Source organism: Talpa occidentalis, unplaced genomic scaffold, assembly GCF_014898055.3.
Source record: "Talpa occidentalis isolate TD23 unplaced genomic scaffold, MPIMG_talOcc4v2.1 talOcc4.12, whole genome shotgun sequence".
Taxonomy (NCBI): domain Eukaryota; kingdom Metazoa; phylum Chordata; class Mammalia; order Eulipotyphla; family Talpidae; genus Talpa; species Talpa occidentalis.
Window position 1 is genome coordinate 90,335,951 of NW_023601212.1, and position 20,200 is coordinate 90,356,150.

Sequence of the window (20,200 nt, forward strand, 5' to 3'; positions counted from 1 at the left end):
GTTTGTCAAATAACACCCACTTGGATGAGATAAATGTTTATTCTTCTATCATGAAAGCAGATGAAGGTGGTTCTTGGCTGGTAAGGCACCATAACATTAGAGACTCGGCATTTATTTATTTACCATTTATTTCCTACATTTCAAAGTCACCACGTGGCCCAAGATGACTTCCTCATCTCCAGCCTTCCTGCCTGTCCACATTCTGACCCTCAGTGAGGAGGAAAGAACATGCTTAGACATGTCATATCCCTTTAAGATAATTTCCTGGACACCGTCTGCATTGCTTTCACTTACATTAAGTTGGTCAGGGCAATGAATATAGGAATGTGAGTTTCTAGTTCAAGATCTCCCTTGCAATGTAGTCTCAATGCTGGTTGGCCTTATGCCTGGCAAATATTGGAATGTTTTTATTACTAGAAAGTTGAAGAAAAGTTATGGGGGACAACTAGTAATCTCCACCAACCTTGGAGAAAGAGTTTTCCCTTCTTTTCTTGCATGGTTTATGTGCCAGTGGGCATATGACTGGACCAGATGATCATAATTTTCTAATCATCCTTCAAAATGGAAATCAGCTCAAATCTTTCCAGAGACCATTAACCACAGAACTCTTGTTGAAACTGTTGGAAGAAAGAGACTTTTTCTTCTGAGATGGTAACCTAGTACAAATCATGCCTAACACTTCCAATGGTCAGTTCTGCCATCAAGAGGGGGACTCAGGAGAACGAAGCAAACACAAAAACACAAAACACATAAGAAAGACAGAGAATCCAATCCCTGCTGTTTCCCTTCCAGCCATGTCAGAAGCATAGTCACTGGGCTTTTTTGCACTAACTGATTACAGATGATCCCCAACTTCGGTGGTTTGACTTACAGCTTGTCCTTGGAATTTGGGATTTGATATTTTCCTGAGCTAGTTATATTGAGGAGCAGTAATCTCTGGATGCTGGGGAGAAGCTTCCAGCCATGCAATCAATCCCAAGGTCTTAACAGGATACTGTGTGACCAGTCTATTTTGGAACAATGTTGTGTATCTTTCCCTTCCATCATGTTGGAAAAACGCCCACCTGTGTCTTCTGCTGCATGTGTACTGTAGGCTAGGTTAAGCTGTGCTGCTCAGTAGGTTAGCTGTACTAAATGAATTTTCAACTTATGATGGCTTTATCAGGATGGAACCCCACTGGAAGTTGAGGAAGGTCTGGAGTTATTTTTCTGATACTCACAATTGAAAGAGTCCCAATGAACACCTCCCCCCCTAAAAAACTAATTGCCACCTAAATTACAGGGGACACAGACCATTGTAATTATGTGCGGGTGGACATACTATCCCTACACAACAGGGATAGTAAATAATCTCTATATTATCTGCTTATTGAGAGGATTCATTTAGGTAATGCATCTAAGTGCTTAGCCCAGTGCCTGGTGCTGAATAAATGCTCAATAAATTATGTCTGTGATGATGATGATGATGATGATGATGGTGATGGTGATAGCTAATAACAGAAGTAAACTAACATAGAGAATGACAAAAGCTTTACAAAGATTTTTTGTGGAGGTGGAGAGCTTATTTTGAAGATTATACACACCCTAGAATAGGAGCCCTTCAAAATCTGACACAGTCATGGGCTCCAGCTACTTTCTCCACCTTCTCTGCTCCTCTCTGTCTTATTTTTTTTCTTCCCACTCTTAACTGCTTTTTTTTTCTTTATTTATGAATCAGTAAGGGTTACTGAATTGCAAGCAACAGAAACCGACTTTGGCTAATGTAAGTAGAAAGAGGAATTTGGAATAGCTCACACAGAAAAAGAACTGAGAGATAGCTTCCAGAATTAATGAGATGACAGAAGAACTGGGCTTGTAAACAGAAGAGCAACCACAGAATCCACTTCTTTCTCTTCCTTTTCTTTCTGACTCTTTATTTTCTCTTTTGCACCCGCATTATCTTCAGTCTTTCTTCCCACTATCATAGGCAGCATTTCATACCTTGAATTTGAAAATATAAAACAAGGAATTTTCTTTCCCTGAAGTCTTTGAACCTAATTGAGACTTATTCTTCAATTTTATTTCCATGTAAGTTTTCATTTTCTTCCCTAGAGTCAAGTTTTGTACAATATGAGGAAATGTCCCAATGAGGGTGATTCTCATAAAGCAAAGGAGCTTGAAATGGAGTCACGTGGTCTGCGAGTTGTGTCAAGTGCAAAGATCACATCCGAACGTAGAGAATGTGAATGAATAGTCTACGCTTAGGAAAGAGGTTGGGTGTGAGGATGAGAGAAGATTTTATACATCTTCATTCTCTGGACATCTTGGAGCAACAGCTCAAGAAATCTCCAGATACGGCCTATCAAGGGCATCAAATCTAGAAGACCAGTAACCACAAATCTGGAAGAGCAGGAAACCATGATTGGTTTTAATGCTTTGTAAAGCTTTTGTCATTCTCTGTGCTAGTTCACTTCTGTTATTAACAATCATCATCATCACAGGCATAATTTATTGAGCATTTATTCAGCATCAGACACTGGGCTAAGCACTTAAATGCATTACCTAAATTAATCCTCTCAATAAGCAGATAAGATAGAGATTATTTACTATCCTTATTGTGTAGATAAGGGAATTCACCTAGGTTGAATTTTCCATATTCTCACAGATGCTGCAGGCAGAAAGAGGAAACTAGTGCATAAGAGAAAGAATGGGTGAAACTGACCATCAGCTTTACCCCGATCTTCCCTGGGGGTACAATTCAGCACCCCCACCTCCCCGCCTGCATGATTTAACCTAAATATCTTATCCTATATTGCTGTCGTGTCTTCCTGATGAGACTGTAAACTCCTTGGGGGCAGGGACTAAACAGTGTCAGCTCAGCCTGGTATTTGGAATTTGGTCTATATACTCCTGATGTAATTCCTTGGTTTTTTCTCCTTCTTAGTTGACTACTAAGTATTACCCGACCAGGTCTTCCAAGGAAGAACTAATATTTCATTTCAAAATGTATCCAAACTAGATTATTTGCAATGTCAAGAAAGACACTAAGCTTCTTCACTTGTACAATAATATGGTACAGCTGATCCGGCAACAATCCCTCTCATCTCCTCCCCCCTAACCAAGTGGAAGCTGAAAAGAATGTTGCTACTGCTGTGGTCACCCCCAAAGCATCAATATCCTGGGACACAGGTCTTAGTGCCACACGATTGAATGAATACTTAACTCTGGTGAAACATTTAGAGATATTTGTTCTTAGTTTTTTATTTCCCTTCAATGTTTTTATCATACAGTAACTATATCCCCAGTGTACAAACAAATGAAAATACTAAAAAAAGAAAATAGGGCCTCCCTGGTGGCTCAGGGTTAAGGACAGCGCTATGAAGCTATCGCCAGTCACTGCAGCATGAGTTTGATTCCCCAGCCAGCTGGGGAGCTGACCCACATGGTGCAGCAGACCTCTCCTGCCTTGCCTGTTGCTCCCCTCAGCAGCGTATTTCAGTAGATCCACCTGTTCTGCTCCCCACTCTGTCTCTGGTGAATCCTCTCACCCCCTTAACCTCTGGCCTACACCCCAGCTCTTGTATGCATAAATAAATAAATCTTTAAAAATAAATAAATAAAAAGAAAATAATACCCCCAAATCATAACACTCAGAAATAACTCTTATCAACATTTTATTTACATCCTTGCAACTATAAATACATTGTTTGCTTGTTTATGGGTCCTTCCACATCTACTGTTTTTATGTGTGGGGTTTCTTTTTTTAACTTAACATTATTATGAATGATGTTTACTAACATCCTGGGACTTGATTCAACACAGAAGTAAGCAAGGTGAACTGGGTATTTGCCTGAAGATAATGAAGACACTCGCTTGAAAAGATATATGCACCGCTAGGCTATTGCAACACTATTTACAATAGCCAAGATGTGAAAACAGCCCAAGTCCCAACAACAGAGCAATGGAGGAAGAAGATGTAGTATAGACACACATGTAACACGACTCAACCATAAAAAGAAGATGAAACCTTGTCATTTGTGACAGCATGGTTGGGCCTTGAGGGGATTGTGCTAGATGAAAGAAGTCAGAAGGAGACAAATACTATAAGATATCACTCATTTGCATAATATAAAGAAAATAAAAACAAACCTTTAGATTCTAACAACAGAATGTGGATACTCGAGGGACTAGGGGATGGATACAAGGGGCCTATTGGTTAGTAGTGGACAGTAAATGGACATTTGGTGCTGGGCATGGCAAGAAAATATAATCTTGAAACATATGCAGTGTTGTAAACTAATGTTACCTAGGTTAAAATAAAAAGTAAGCAAGGGGAGAGTGAAAAGACTGAGTTCTAATAATGTTTGAATCCCTGGATCCAGCTTTGCCTGCAGCTGTCTCTTCAAGAGATAGTCAAGCCTAGTGGTTGTAATACAGCAACGGGGAGCAACTGCTGCCTGGGTTCAACTCCTGGTTCAACACTAGGATTAAACAGGATAATAAATGAATTGCACTTGGAACAGATTCTGGCTAACAAACCCTCACTAAATGTTAGCCAGTATTATTCTGCAGATTTTTCAGTTACATTCATCAATAGATTATCTTTTTGACTTAAGTAATTTTGACTGATACAGATGTACTTTTCCACCAGGTAGCATCTTTCAACCTACTTGACAATTTTATTGACAATAAAATAAAATCAATGTCTGTTCTCAGTAGTAACCTAAGGCCCCGCCTGCTTTGGATCCAACTTATCTCCTTGATATTTTAAATGCTTCTAGGGATGTAACTGAATATCCTCTCTGGACATAGCTCATGCAGGTGTTCGATAAGTGCTTTTCGAATAAATAGATAGGTAATACCGTCAACACTCCTTTGCCTGGAAGACAATAATTTTAGCCATGAGGACATACTACAATTTTTCTTAAAGGACTGACTTCTCCAGCCATTGATCACTGCTTTATGTCCCCTCTTCCCTCTTTATTCAGTCTAAATTCCACAGATAAGCATCTGTCCACCCGATGCCCAAGGCCTGCACCCGCACAGATGAGCACAGTAAATGCACAAGCTTAATGACTAAATTCACTTAAAATGTATTCTTTCTCATTTCAAGAGGGCCCTTAACACTTCCTAGAAATTATACTACATTTCCTCAGTCTGCTTATTCTCTGTTCTCCTATACAACTAGTTAGTTCCTTCTCTCCTCTTCTCAAACTTCTACTACTTCCTCCTCCCTCTCTCCATCAGCAGATAATCTTACTTCCTCCTTCAATAGCAAAATGGAAGCAATCAGGAGAGCATTTTTATCACCACCTCTACCCACCTGCCTGCAGCTATGTCCATATACTTTCTTTTCTCTCCTGTTAATGTGATTTGATGGTCTGTGTGTCCTCTACTTGCGTTGGACATCCAGTCCAGGCTTTTCTGCTCAAGGCCACAACTCCAGCCGTCCTTTCCTTTTTCCCCAGTGCCAGCAGTTTCTCCCCTCTCCACTGGGTCTTTCCATTACCATATGAATACGTTGCTATTTCTTCCATCTTAAAAAGAAAAGAAAAATGAACCTTGTCTTAATCCCATCTCCCCCTCCTATCAGAGCTCCAATTATATTCCTCTCTTTACAACTCAATGCCTCAAAAGACCACTGAATCCTAAGTCTCCTCTCCCACTCACCCTTTGTGGGTAAAAGTCCACCCAAGCAGGATTGGCCCAGAGCAAGGCCCCAAAGCCTGCCACAAGTCTAAAGCATCTTCCAGTGGGGACCCACAGAAAAGGATCAGAAAGAGCCAGACGAGTCTGGAAGGAAAAGAGAAAAATCAAAATCAAGACAAAAACCACCATTGTCACCTCCCCACGGGTCTCTCGCCCACGTCTGTGTCACCCAGTCCACGACAAAAAGGCAAGCGCAGTTTCTTCGCATGTCTCTTGGCCCCATGTGCCTCCTCCAGGTCTCCTTCTGGATCTCCATTCTGCTTCCTCCTTCCTCAGTCTCCTCTGCAGCTGCTTCTCTCTCAGCTCAGCTCCACCCTCCTTTTGGGTGGGGCAGGAAACCTGGAACCTCCCCCTTTCCTGGGGACCACCCTATTACATTTCCAATTTTTATTGCCATCTCTCACTTGCTGTTGGTCCTCTGCCTTTCTTTGTCCTTATAGATGAATACTTTCATTTCATGTCTTTAGACGCAGTGGTGTGGTGAAAAACGCAACCTGTGTGATGGAGGGGTTCTGGAAGAAACTTGAAATTCTCCAACAGAAGCACTCAGCAGTGGCTCGTGCTAATCTCTGTGTACCAAGGAGGCTGCTCCACCCGATCAGCGTTGTCAGCTCCGACCTCCAATGTGGCCCTGCCGGCAGCAAGCAACGGGCAGGTAAACAGTTTAAGAAGGTCAGCTGGTGGATAAGTGGGAAACCTAATTAATTTATTCTATACAGGTAGTACATGAATCAGACCTCTTTTTAAAAAAAAACACAGGGTAGTGTTGCCCGCGGCAAGGCATCCATTGCCCATCCACCCAGCAATTTTTCTCCTCTCCCCAATTTTTCTTTAATCCCCAAAAGTAACTAACACCATCACAGTTTAGGTGGCATATGTTTTGTATTTCTTTTATATTTTGATGGATTGGAAACACCAGCGTACTCTGTGGTAGTTTGGGAGAAGTGTATATTCAAGGTTAGGATCTTCTGAAACTTGCTTTTTTCACTGGACTTGTTGCTGCCTCCAAGTTTCCCCTGTCATTGGAAAGTAGCACATTCCTATGACGGGATTGGGTTGTTATATTTTTGGTTCGTATATTTGGTAGGGTATTTTGGGAGCCTAGAAACACTATTACCATGTGTTTATATTGCAAAATTTTTGAGTATTCCCAGACCCCAAAAAATAACCTACCAAATCACAGCAATGAAGGACATTCTACTTTCAGAGAATGGGGGAAGCCTGTAGAGATATGACCCCATCTTGCCAAGAATTTCTTCACATATGTCAAGTTGTTTCCAATTTAGATTTTTACATGTTATGTTTGATTTCACCATTAACCTGTTAATAGGCATTTAGCTTTGTGCTCACTGAGATAAAACTTGGCTGCCTATGACTGAGAAACCCCAGACAACAGCAGTCTGAATAGGGTCTGACTTGGCTGGTCTCACTTGAAGGACGTCCAGAGTCCCTGTGGCAGCTCTATAAAATTATCAAGTACCCACATTCTGACTCTCAGTAACTTTGGCTGTGCCCCACCTCCTTGTGGTTGAAGATGGGCGCTTCAATTCCCACAATCACATCCTCAATCCAGGCGACTGCCTGGAAGAAGAGCACAGGGTGACAGGGTGCCCAACCCCTTAAGATTTCCCAGAAGTCCCACAGTAATGTCTGCTCACCTCTCAAGGGCTGGAATTTAATTATGGGCCACTCCCAGCTGCCAGGAAAACTGGGACCTGAGCTCTTTGTAATAAGCAGTTATGTGAATGGGTTCTGTTGTTTGGAAAAGAGGCTGGATGTTTGCTGGGCAGCTAGCGATCTCCGCCTTAGGCTGTTTACAACCTATTATTCTTGCAATCATGCTTCCGAGAGGACCTCTTTTAACACAGACAACACAGTGAAATATCCCCAGCTGTCTAGAGCACACCCTGGGGCTGGAGGGAGGTCCCCATGCTCTGTGCAGGGGGAAACTCAGGACCATGATGCTGCCTACCTTCAAGGGACAGTATGGGGCTAAGGGGAAGGTTTAAAGTGACCTGGGCAGTGCAGGGTCTCCAGCACTTGCAACCAGCCAAATGAGAAGTTTTTCAGTATTTTAGCAGCCGGCAGAGTCCTGCTCATAGCTGCCCTTTCTATGTGTCTCTGGGTGGGTTCACAAGGTGTAGACCCTGGCCAGCCGCCCTTGAACAGAGCTATGCTAATTCTTACTCCCCCAGCCACTTTCTCCTGCCTCCTTTGTGCTGATGTGGTTTGAGTTAGTGTGGGGTCCTGGGGTTCACTCTGTGCCACCTATAGAGAAGTTATATTTTTAAAATAATCTTACCAATCATATGGAAGGAAAATGCTATTGAATTGTTTCTAATTTGCAAATTTCTGCAAATTCTTTTTATATGTTGCTTGGCTATCTAGGGTTCCTTGTCTGTAAAGTGACTGTTCATAGACTTTGCCAATTTTCCTGGAATTCATTTTTGTACGTAATCTGAGGTGGCACTCTAATGATTTCCAATTGGATAAGCAGTTGCCCCAAATTGAGTCCTAAATAGTACTCTCATTTCTCACAGTTTATAAAGTACTGTGCCTCTCATCTCTGGGCTTGCTCTTTGACCCTGTAGATCTATTTGTCAATATTTGCAAACAATATTACCTTAACATGCATTAAGTCTGTAATAATTTTACAAGGCTTTTCCAAAATAAATATTCATGTAGGAATCATAAGGAATAGAGAAAATGCACTTGAAAGTAAGCATTAAGAATGATGTACTTTTTGCACTATCTTAAGACAAATGATAAATTTGCCATAATTGAACAGTGTGGTAGTAGTTCAAGGCAGAATAGACAACATCTTGAGCAATGGAGCAAAAGAGAAAAATTCACAAACAACCCTCATGCTCAGTATGTGATGAAGTTGGCATTTGGCTTTGGAATTAAGCCTGTTTGTTTACCAAAACAAATTCCAGGCAAAATCAAAGTATTTAATGTTAGAAATCACTCTATAAAATAATTGCAAGAACACTTTGAGATAAACAATAACTTTTTAAAATTGAAAGCAGTGGCGATACCTTAAAGGATAAGACTGGCAAATCTGTCTTATGTGTGAACTATATAAACAGTTCACATTATATATCTAAAAAATGTCTGAAAAGTTTTCAATATAATGCTAAATGCAAATGACACACCCACAAAATATTAGAAGTGTATATAACACAAAAAGTTTAATACCCTTAATAGGGCCTCCCTGGTGGTGCAAGGAGTTAAGCACAGCACTATGAAGCTATCTGCAGCCTCTTCAGCATGAGTTCGATTCCCCAGTCAGGGAGCTACCCACATGGCGCAGAAGACCTCTCCTATCTCCCCCGCTGCTCCCCTCAGCAGTGCATTTCAGTTAATCTGCCTGTTCTGTTCCTCACTCTGTCTCTGGTGAATCCTCTCACCCCCCTGTACCTCTGGCCTGTGCCCCAGTTCTTGTATGCATAAATAAATAAATCTTTTTAAAAAATACCCTTAATACATAATGAGTCTTAAAAAGGCAGTAAAAATAATGACCACCACATAGGAAAATGGTCTGAATAACCATTTCAGAAAAGAAATGCAAATAACTAATAATATACAAATGAAAAACTGAACACTGAAGAAGAGCAAAATAAAATAATGTTAAGTAGAAATGATCACCAATAAAGTTAGACAATAATTTTTGCATTATAATTTTGGGGGTACATATTTATTCTCCCAAATGTGCACCAAACCACCCATGCCAAAGCTGTAGCCCCTTCCCTGCTCTACCCTCTACCCCCGTTCCCTCCAGTACCAGTAAATTTTTAAATGACAAACTCCAAGCCATCGAGCTCATGGAAAAAGGGCATATTCAGACATACTTGAGTATGCCAATTAGCACAAATGTTCTGGAAGACCATTTGCCAGTGTCTATTACCTAATGTAGAACATATTCATACCTTTTTACTCAAGGTAGAAATTTATCCCAAGACAATAGTATGTGGATATGTACAAAAGTTTGTACATAAGGTGATAGGTTCATTGATAGCATTATTTGTATAAAATTGGAAGCAATCGTAAAAGTGCATCAAATTGGTTTTTAATGAACTTGCCATTTCGGTGCCAATTCCTTACCTCCACCCCAATTCAGAGTGTCTAAGAAAGAGGCAGAGGGTCACGGGTGAGAGAGGGAACAAGATTGGCATCTCACGTGTGTCTGAACTTGGCCCCTTATTGATCTATCTCAGCGGTTCTCAACCCTGGCAACACATGAGAATCATCTGGGGTGAATTTGAAAAATGCTGATATCTGAGGTCCCCGGATTGGTCCTGGGTGAAATCTAGGACTGGTATTATTTTTTTTTAAAGCTCCCTAGGTGATTATAGTGCACCGTCAGGGTCAAGAACCATTGCTAACCAGCACTCCCTTTAAGTTGATTAATTACATAGGCTATTGACCAATGCTGGGACTAACAGCTTCCAGAAGCCCCGGGGAAGCCAAGCCATTGCTTGAGCCTGATCGCAGGTGGGCAGCGGCCAACCTCACGCCCCAGGAGAATGGCCTCCCTGACCTGCGCCAGCCCGCCAGCCAAGTATCTGCTGGATTTAATACCGAATAGGTCACAGGTGACCTTGACAAGCACACTTACCACAAGGGATTCTTGACTGTTCTGTGACAAATGGCCACAACAAAGCTACACACCAGTTTGTGTTTCCATTTTTAGCTTCTTTATTACCTCCATCTGTTGATGGAGATGCGGTAGCAAACACACGGGTGTGAGCTGCGGCGTTCTCTGGTATTCTATGAATAAGGACAGCCAGACTCCCCCAGTCTCCCACTGGCAGGGGAGCTGATGCTTGCTAAGTGGGTCCCTCCTTCTGGCCGTGCATCCCAGCTCTTCTTCCCCTCAATCTCTGCTCCCTGCTCCTCCACCTCAATAACACGTTGGCAGTTCACACTCCATTTCACACAAACAACTTTCTAGCACTTCCCTGCTCGTACAGTGATGGCTGGAGGCCTAGCTGCAGACCTTGGCAACGCTCCTTTATTTTCATCAGCAATGGCCTCTTCCCCAACCCCTCCCACCACCTCCACCCACCCCAAGGCCTGTGTAATGAAACTGTGAGCTGGAGGGACCGTCACTCATTTCAGATCATTTATTAACATACTAATGAAGATGGTGTGCTCATGTCTAGAATCCCCTATTCTCAGAATAGATGAAAGAATACATGGAAGGGGGAAAGCTGTTTTTCCACTGTGTCCTTTCCTAAGAGATTCCTAAGAGAAGGAAGTCTGAGAAATGGGAATATTCCAGGGTTTTGTTTCCCACTTTTCCCTCATGGGTGTTGCTTCTTTAGGATGTCCGCTCGCTCAGGTAGCAGTAATATGATTATTTCTGTGAACTTTCTCTCTATCATTTCACCTTTTAGACTTAAATAATGTGTTTTTAAAGAGAGCCTGATCATTACTCAAAGTAAAAACCAGCATCTTTCTCAAGATTGAAGGTTGCCTTAAACACACATATCATAAAGTTGTTTCAAAGGTGTTATTACATCCTTTAGGTGTTGTTTCCCACTAGAGACTGAGTTTAAGAATTGATCTCTGCTTGTTCCAAAGGATAAGCAGGGAGATGTCAAAGACATCTCCTGTACCAGACTGAAGAGCCTCCTTGATGGAATCAGAGGGCTTGACTGATGTTCGTGAGAGAGTTACTTTCTTTGTGAGTTGATGGTTGTGTGACACCTGGAATTATCTTGTTGCCATCACTGGGAAGCACCCACACTGGGAGAAACACTCTCTCCCCTGACTTTATATTCTAGTGAGAACCTTGGTCGGCCTCCAAGCCTCTGGCATAAGCCCAAAGGTAAACCCAGGCAGGATTTTGGATCCTTTAAACCAAGCCAGTCATCTCTGGCCCAGTGAAGTGCTTTGAGAGATTCAGATTCAGTAGGTGCGAGCTGCAACTCGAGAACTGTAATTCTAAGAACACCAGGTGATTTTGACAGCAAGACAGATCTGGGGGACTGTGGCCTAGGGGCCATGCGTGAGCCTCAGGTACACCTCACATTGCTCCTGGAGAATTACACTATCTCAGCCCTCTCTCCCCGACTCAGGCCCTAAACTAAATCTCTCCAAAACACTCCCACCAAAGTGGGAGTCTTCTCGCCCCTTACCACTACCCTGTCAAGCTGAAAGAATCTTTCCTTTGTTAACAGTCCCTAAAATAACCCCATCCCAGGCTTACACCTGGCAAGGGAGAGGGGAAACTAGACAGAGGCTCCTGCCTTCTCTCCACTACCAGGCTGACACCCACTCATCATCATTCTCCATTTCCACTGGGACCCATCACACAGCTTTCATCTCTAGGAATCCTTGGTCCTAAAGAAGACCAGTTGGAGAAAGCGTCAGGCCAACAGCTTTAAAATATCCTTGAATTCAGGAGCCTCCTGGTGGTGCAGGGGTTAAAGTCTCAGCGCGATCAGGCTATCGCCAGCCACTGAGGCATGAGGTCAATCCCCAGCCAGGGAGCTAATCCCTGGCCAGGGAGCTACCCACATGATGCAGCAGACCTTTCCTGTCTCCCCACTGCTCCTTTCAGCAGTGTACTTCAGTCAATCTGCCTGTTCTGTTCCCTACTCTGTCTCTGGTGAATCCTCTCACCTCCCACAAACACCCCTCTGGCCTGCACCCACCCAGTTCTTCTATGCATAAATATATTAATAAATAAATCTTTTTAAAAATCCTTGTTCTTCTGCTCCAGGGGATACTCTGTACAGTGAACTCATCCTAAGGGGGTGTCCTCATTCTAGATCAAACATTCATAGCGGGGCACCATTCAGGTTTTATGTAGCCAAGCCCTATAGCCTCTACACATTTTGATGTTTAGATTCCAAATCACTCCTACCAGTCTAGTAGAAGATGTCCAGGGTAAACATAAAACTTGTAGACTCTTGAGCTGGGCAAACTTGAGTTCAAAGCCTGTCTTCGCTACTAGCTGCCCAAGTGAACTTGACCGGGGTTATCTCAGTTTTCTTGAATTCTCTTTAGGGGTGGCAAGGTATTGGCACATCCCTCCCCCAGCTTGAGATAATCTATGATGTCTCTAGATCCTGGGAGGCAAAATTGCCCCTGTGAGCCACTGTTCTCCATCTACTCTCATTGCCGCCAGTGATGGGGAACTCAGCCCAAAGCCCCCCATTCTATCATCTGATAGGTCCAACTATGAGGAAGTGGCTTATTTTTCCAACTAGAACACTTCCCATGACTTCCATCCACAAGTCATAGTTCCATTCCCTAATGCCACACAAGCCAGCCTTCCAGATGTGGCACAGTTTCCTCTTCTACCTGCTGGACTCCCCAGCCCAGGAGGCACGTTTTCCAGCCCATCTGCCCTCTGCCAATGCCCTCCAGGTTTTTTTCTCTCCTTCATAAACTGTGGTACTGAGTTGAGCACAAAATTCCAGGTGTGGCCTAACTGGCGAGGCCGGACAAGAACTATTTCCTGCCTATTTTGCCCAGAACATTGTGCTTCTATTAATGCATCTTTGAATCACATTAGTTGCTTTTTTGGCAGCCACATCCCACTGTTGACTCAGACTGAGCTTGCGGTCAATTAAAACCCACAAGCCTTGGTCCTGCTGCTCTTAGACCTGCTTTACTGCATCCTGTGCTGCTGCCGGGGGCGGGCGTGACTGTGCACACACATTTTAACCTAATTTTAGTAGATTCCATTTGCTATTGTCAATTTGCCTCCCCTTCTTCAGTCTTGTGCCCTGGCTATGCTGACATTCTGGTCATCCTCCAGAGTGAGAGTGGCTGGAGCTGGTCGTGTCATTCCAAGTGGTCAGCCTGGTGGCCCTCTAGGGTCCTCATTTAAGGAAGTCCAGATAAAATGATTGCGGAGCTTCTTCCCCAGATGACATGCACTCAGTCATGTGTCAGGATCCCATCCCTCAGTACCCATTTCTCCTGTTTATCTGTAGGGTATTGGGAGAAAAATGCATCTCATTAAAATTGGAAGACTATTCTTCAGCCAAAGGAGGAAGGTGCAGCATCATGAATGAATGTTGCAGACATGATTGCTAAGCTGAAGTCGTCAGACACAAAAGGACAGATGTTATCAGGTTCCTCTTCCACGGGGTGTCTAGAAATGGTCACAGCCATAGAGATGAAATGTAGAATGGTGATTGTAGGGGATGGGGAATGAGGCCCCCCAGAGATTTGCTGTGAGTAAGTAGAGATAAAGGCTCCATTTGGGAAGATGCAAATGCTGTGGAGCTGGGTGGCTGGGTGGCAGTGATGATGCCACACCCACATAAAGGTACCAGTGCCATTCATCTGGACACTTAGAAATGGTTAGAAAGTAAGTTTGATGTTAGATATGTTTTACTACAAAGAGATTGTTATGCCATATGCAACTTGTATGGTATACATAACCCTGGAGCTAAACCCCCAGAATTGGGAAATTTGGTCAATTTCATGTAAGTTACTTGATGATCATGACATTCTTTTCCAAGTGCTCACCAAGCAAAAAGTAAGGCTTTATTCAAGATTTTGCCACTTAACTCTATTCAGCTTCCTGGAATTTTGCCTTTTTTGGAAAGAGATTAGTGTCATTTTCTAATTTGGATTTTCTTACCATAAAATGTGTGGCTTCCCGCTGTCCCAAAGATGAATTAGACTCAGTCTTTACCCCTCAAGATGTCAACTGGGCACTAACAGTTGTTTGGGAGTTCCACTTTTATGTACTTTAGAATTGTCATATTTTAAAGTATTGAGAAATTCAGAACTCACAGTAAAATAGATTAGGCTGAGCAGACAGACCATGATCTAGACCAGATTCTCCTTCTAGAAAGAAAAGCCATGGCGAGTAGGAAGGGGCTGCTCTCCTAGGTTCATTCAGCAGGTGATGGTTTCCAAGGCGTGTGACTGCTGATTAGCACAACCACTGCTGTGAAGAATGAGGACAAGTGGCAGGAAAAGGCCCCCAAGGGCAGGGCTCAGACACCCGGGCAGACAACACCCAAGAACCCCCCTCCCGGGGGGCAGCCCTCAGCCCCCAGCTGGAGGGCAGGTGGAGTCTCCAGGGGAGATGGAAGGCATAAATAATTTGTGAGAATAAGAACAAAGATTGGCGGTCAGATGGGAGCCCATTCCTATGAACTGGGAAAATGGGCACATAATGGGGGTCAAAGTTGGATCCCCATGATTAGGTGACCAGTCCAGAGTTCAGCCGTGAGCATCAGTCTAGCAGGAAGACAAATGAGTAAAGTCTTTATTTGGTCAATGAAAAGGACAGGGCAAGAACAGCCAGAGGGTAGAGGAAAGAGGCAGGTTTTAGTAGAAAAGATCTATCAATGAATGAAAGCAAATTAATGTAGCTCAAAGCCATTCCAGAATTCCAGGGAATCACATCCAAGCAATAATCAAATGTTGAAATGTATTTTCCACCAGTGACAAGACTAGTCTTGATGCAGGATTGGAATGTGAAGCAAGTGTCTGATTGGCTGTCATGCTGGGCCAGAGCGTGGTGGGCATGTGGGATGTGGGCTGTCGTGTGGGGCTGGAGCGTGGTGTGGGATGTCGACATCGGTGCCCAACAACCGGGGCATCGCCTGGAAGAATAAGACCAGCGGTGGTTACTGGAGGCATCTCTCCAACAACCCGCCCAGGATGTTCTGCATCCTGGGAACACTGTAGGACTCCCAGAAGAACACAAGATCTAATCAGCAGTTCTTGGAATATTTAATAGGAAGCTGGAAAATTCAAATATCTGTCTATGCTGTAATTATTAGCAACGGGGGAGCAATAACACTCCTGCTCCCCACACTGTCCTGTCTCAGGTGGGGGAAACACTTGGCAACAATAAAGCCTCATTCACTGCTCTCAGAAGACATACCCTCTTGTCCTCCCTGGTGAAGAAGTACCCTTGTGTGTGTGTGTGCACACACACACACACACACACACACACACACACACCCCAAGCACGCCTGTGCTCACCAGCTCACGCCCCTTCTAGTGTGGTTGTGGAGAAGAACAGACTCCCTGCCTCCCTAGTTTGAGCCGTGCAGTGGGTGGGAACACTCCCTAGATGGCCTGGGTGCCAAGCTTGGGGGGAGATGAAAAAGACCCATGAAATGAGAGGGGGTGGCATAACAGTGACATTGGGGCCCCACTTTCTTCCATGAAGCAGAATTGTACCTTCCTTTTCATATTTCCGTTGAAGGATGCCTTATCTGAAATCTGGAGACCATTTTCTTTGTTGGAAACAAACTAAGATCTGAGTTCTGCTTTTAATCCGTCATCTGTTGGCACAATCCTGTCGTTTATCTTCTTGCTTCAACTGTGCCCCCAAATCAATTTTTCTCATCCTTAACATTTTTGCAAACCTTAGCTTTTTTTTTTTTTCCTGCCACAGCCTCCCTGCAACCATTCTTGTCCACGCTCACTGCTCTTTTATATTCACCTTTGGTCCGGTGCCCACCTTTCTATCTTTCATGTACTCATCATTTTAAGATAGGAACTCGCCAGGGAACTCCCATGAGAATAAACAAGTTCCTCCTTCAACCCCCCACCCCACACCCGTCATGGAATTATAACAGGAAATTATCAAACTTCCTTTTTAAAAAAATTTATTGATTTTCTTACCTTTATTTTCTTACATTATTTAATTTATTATTTTATTTTCTTACATTTCTTAAATGTTGCTCATTTTTGGACACTATTTGATTCCCCCCCTCCAGGTGCCGTTCCCATAATTCTCCCACCACCACATCACCCTAAGAACCATCACCACAGTCCTTTGGGCTCTTCCCACTCCTTTTTTGAGCCCTCTGCCTCCCCCTCTCCTGCTATAGGTCTCAGAGCTATGGTCAGCTTGCAAGTATCAAACTTCCATTTTATTCATTCCCATACATTCTGCATTTTTGCACGTTCAGCCACGGTCTATGGCCAATGAAAATGCCTAACCCTTGCTGTCTGAACATTAGGGCATTGACCACAGCAATCATCTGGCCTTATAGCAGACCCATGAGCCAGGCAGGGCACACGTTAATGCCCCTACCTCACAACTAAGAAAGATAAATGTTGGGGAGGTTATAATGAAACTAAATTCCAGATTATTTTCCTCTTAGTCACCAGCAACAATTCTGTTTGTACCACAGGCTGGGCACTGTTTTTTCTAGACTGTGGGGACACAACAGTGAGTATAATAGACAATAATCTCATGGGACTTGCATCCTAGTGGACAGAGACCAAGCACAAACAGGTAAACAAATCAATAGCATATGGCAGGTGGTGATGAGGAGAAGGCATGTTACTTTATCAAGGCAAGTCCCATGGATGAAGTGACAGTTGAACCTCATGAAGGAAATGAGGGAACCAAGTAGCAGGTGGAGAAACAGGGGTGTTTCAGACAAAAGGAAGAGCTAGTGCAAAGGCCCTGGGATAGGATGTGCTTGGAGTCTTTGGGCAACAGCAAGAATGCCAGCGTGGTTGGAACAAAGTAAGTGAGTGAGCGTAGCAAGGGATAATGTCAGAGGGTCCAGATCATGCAAGACTGTCTGGGTTTTTGTAAGTTTTGGTTTTGATTCTAAGTCATATGGAAACTTCAAATTTTTGCATTTCAATAATCGAAACATCAGCGGTTCCAATGAAATGGATGAAAGGATTGTGGATCAAGAGTTCAATGTGGCCATGCCATTTCTTGGAGTAAAGACAACTGAAGGAGAAGCAAGTGAGGCTGGTGACAGAGGAGGCTGAGGATAGAGGGACATCTAGGGAACAGTCTAAAAGTTCCAGAGACGATGGAAAGATTTGGGAGAGCGGTGTGTAGCTGCAGAGAAGCATGACGCTGAGAACATCTTTCATGATTCCTGACTTGCATATCCACTGACTTCCTTGGCCACATCATTTGGAAGTCTTAGCTTGTCCAAATGAACAGGTTCAAAGTCAGTCCATGGGGGGTCTTGCGCCCTAGATGTGCACCTCCCTTCAATAACTGGCAAGGCCATCGTCCCAGTGCTCAGGCCAGAAACCTAGAGACCTTGTTACTCCTTCCTCTCTCCTTCACTCCTCCCACAATGCAATCTATCAACAAGTCCTCTGGTGCCTGCCTCTTCCTCTCCAGAGACCTCAAATCCAACTTCTTCTTTCCCCCCATTACCATCCAGGGCCTTCAACTCTTCGTGCCTGGTAGATGCAAAACCCTCCTCATTTGTACACCACCCTACTCAACTTTCTGACCTAGTCTTCACACAGCAAGCTAGAGTATTATATCTTTAAGCATCTATAGGATCACATCACTCCTTTTCTTAAAACCCTTGCAGAACATCTGGACCCTGACTGCAGATTTCACAGTTCCCCAGGCCAAGGTCTTTTTGGGACATCTTTGCAATACCCTTCCCTCTTCCAGGCTCTCTGACACCTTTCTCTGGCCTTGCCATCTGACGACCAACTCGGATGCCTATTGAGTCACAATCTACCTTTCTCAGCTTCATCTTGGCACCACCTGGGTCTACCACAGCATTCATTGCTGAAGCCGAAAGGTCTGAGCCATGAGGAATCCTGTTCTAAATATATATTTTTTGTTTTGTTTTTCTTTTCGTGTTTGTGTTCGAAGATAATTCTTTTCCTGTTTGGATACTCACTGCATCATTTTATCTTCAGAACATAAAAGGCAATTTTAGATGGTGTCTGTCGGTGGGTCTCTTTTCCTTATTTTTCTTCCTGAAAAAATAATGAAATTTTTCATTTAAGAACAAGAAAATTTTTGCTTGTTATGACATTCATAATTCAATATTCACTGCATGTCATCTCCCCACCCCGTTTTACATTTTACGTCCACCGGTTATGGATTTTCCACGCTGAGGAAGAGCAAGTAAATCTCGGGAATTGAAAGCCCCTCTCCTCGGTGATCACGGGCCCCCAGCATGACTTCCCTTCTGGGATGGCTGCACTAGAAGCATCCAGCATCCATTCAGAGGGGGATGCAGCCCCATCCTCAAGGAACAGAGGAGTGGAGGGACACGGGCTGGAAATAAGAAACAAGATTAGAGGAAATATTCCACCCTTGATGGCCTCTTCGGCTTCTGAGTAAGAAAGATCAAAGTTTGTCTTTATTTCCACATCAAAAAATAAAAATAAAAAAACACCAGGGGCCAAAAAATGTCACTGCTAATTCAATTTTCTTTTTCTAACATGTATGTATGTCACTCAGCACCTTTTGATTTTGTAGCCATCTGCCTGCTGCTATATTGTCTAATCCTGTTACAACTGAACTTTGTGGCCAGTTGCTTCGGACACACAGAGGAACCATCGAGACCTTGTGGGCTGCCCTCTCCCCGCAGGGATGACGGTGATGGAGTTTGGATTTACTGGTCTCCTCCAAACCTGGGCGAGAGAAACAGTCTTTGCAAAGTCTTTTCCCAAACGCCTTTCCGCCTTTTCTCTTTCTCGCTTTGTTTTCTGAATCAAGCAAGAAACTCGGGCACGGGAGAAGTGACATTTCAAGGGTTTCTCAATCACAGAAGTTATTTCCACAGGGCAAAATCAGAGTTAATTCCACAACGCCCAGAATTTAGGCAGAGTCACGGTTGAAATGGTACAGAGCCCTTTAAGGTCGGTGAAAAATCATTAAACATAAAGCTTCCAGAATTCGTAATCCGAATCTATAAGCAGATTTCCATACACTGATGGAGAGAAAACACAATTATCATTCATCACGAGTGTGGTATTGTCAGAGCATCTGAGCTACGGCCAGTCGTGCCACACACCCCAATTGAGACCCAGAGTGAGGGGGGATATGAGGCAGACACTGAACAACTCAGGGCCCCATCACCCCCTTGGATTCCTCTCTAGGCGTACAGGCCTCTGCAGAGTTGGGTAGTTCCGCGTGCATCTATGGCTTTGAACCAGGAAATTACCTCTATTGATTTCATGAGATAAATTTCCATCCTGTCTCCCTGCCCCCAAGCTAAATGCCAGCAAAGGCCCACATCTGAGCTGCTCCCTGCACTGGCCATTCAGCTGTGGTTTGGGGAACTTTGCTGGATAAGGGATGCGACGAAGGTATTTTTATTGCGATCACTTTAATTTTTAAATTTTTATTTATGAACTGTTTCATACATACAGTAACAGATATCTACGTTCTCAACACCCAACTCGTTCACAGGTGTTCACATTTTCCTATATTTGCTTCACACTCATTCACATACAGAATGTCACAGATAAAGCAAAAGACACCCCCCACCCTGAGCATCGCACACTCCATGTAAATACATCCAGAAGCTGGGCCTGGATCCTTCCGTGAATGTTGACTCACGTGGATGCACCTTTAAAATGGAGAGAAATGATGTTATGCTATCTGCAGCTTCAACATTATGATTTTGAGATTTCTCAAAATTGAAAATTTTAGATCTAGCTTTATTTTATTAAGCAGATAGATACAGGATTTTTCTTTCATTACATTTTAGACGTTCAATTTTCACTATTACAATGAACAAACAGTTATCTTTGTCTCCTTGTGTACAAATGTGAGCTTCTT

At 43.4% G+C, this 20,200-nt stretch overlaps 2 long non-coding RNA genes across 2 annotated transcripts in view; one reads left to right on the forward strand and one right to left on the reverse strand.

Moving 5' to 3' along the window:
* LOC119241835 (uncharacterized) overlaps positions 1-20,200 on the forward strand; it is a 28,619-nt gene that overhangs the window by 3,425 nt on the left and 4,994 nt on the right. Inside the window, exon 2 of the long non-coding RNA XR_005124378.1 lies at positions 6,156-6,343. This is a non-coding gene — a long non-coding RNA (uncharacterized LOC119241835). The remainder of the gene's footprint in view (positions 1-6,155; positions 6,344-20,200) is intronic.
* On the reverse strand, positions 6,078-18,592 carry LOC119241834 (uncharacterized). Its single transcript, XR_005124377.2, has 3 exons — positions 18,490-18,592; positions 18,306-18,384; positions 6,078-6,319 (listed from the first exon to the last, which is right to left on the reverse strand). It is a non-coding gene; the product is annotated as an uncharacterized LOC119241834 (long non-coding RNA).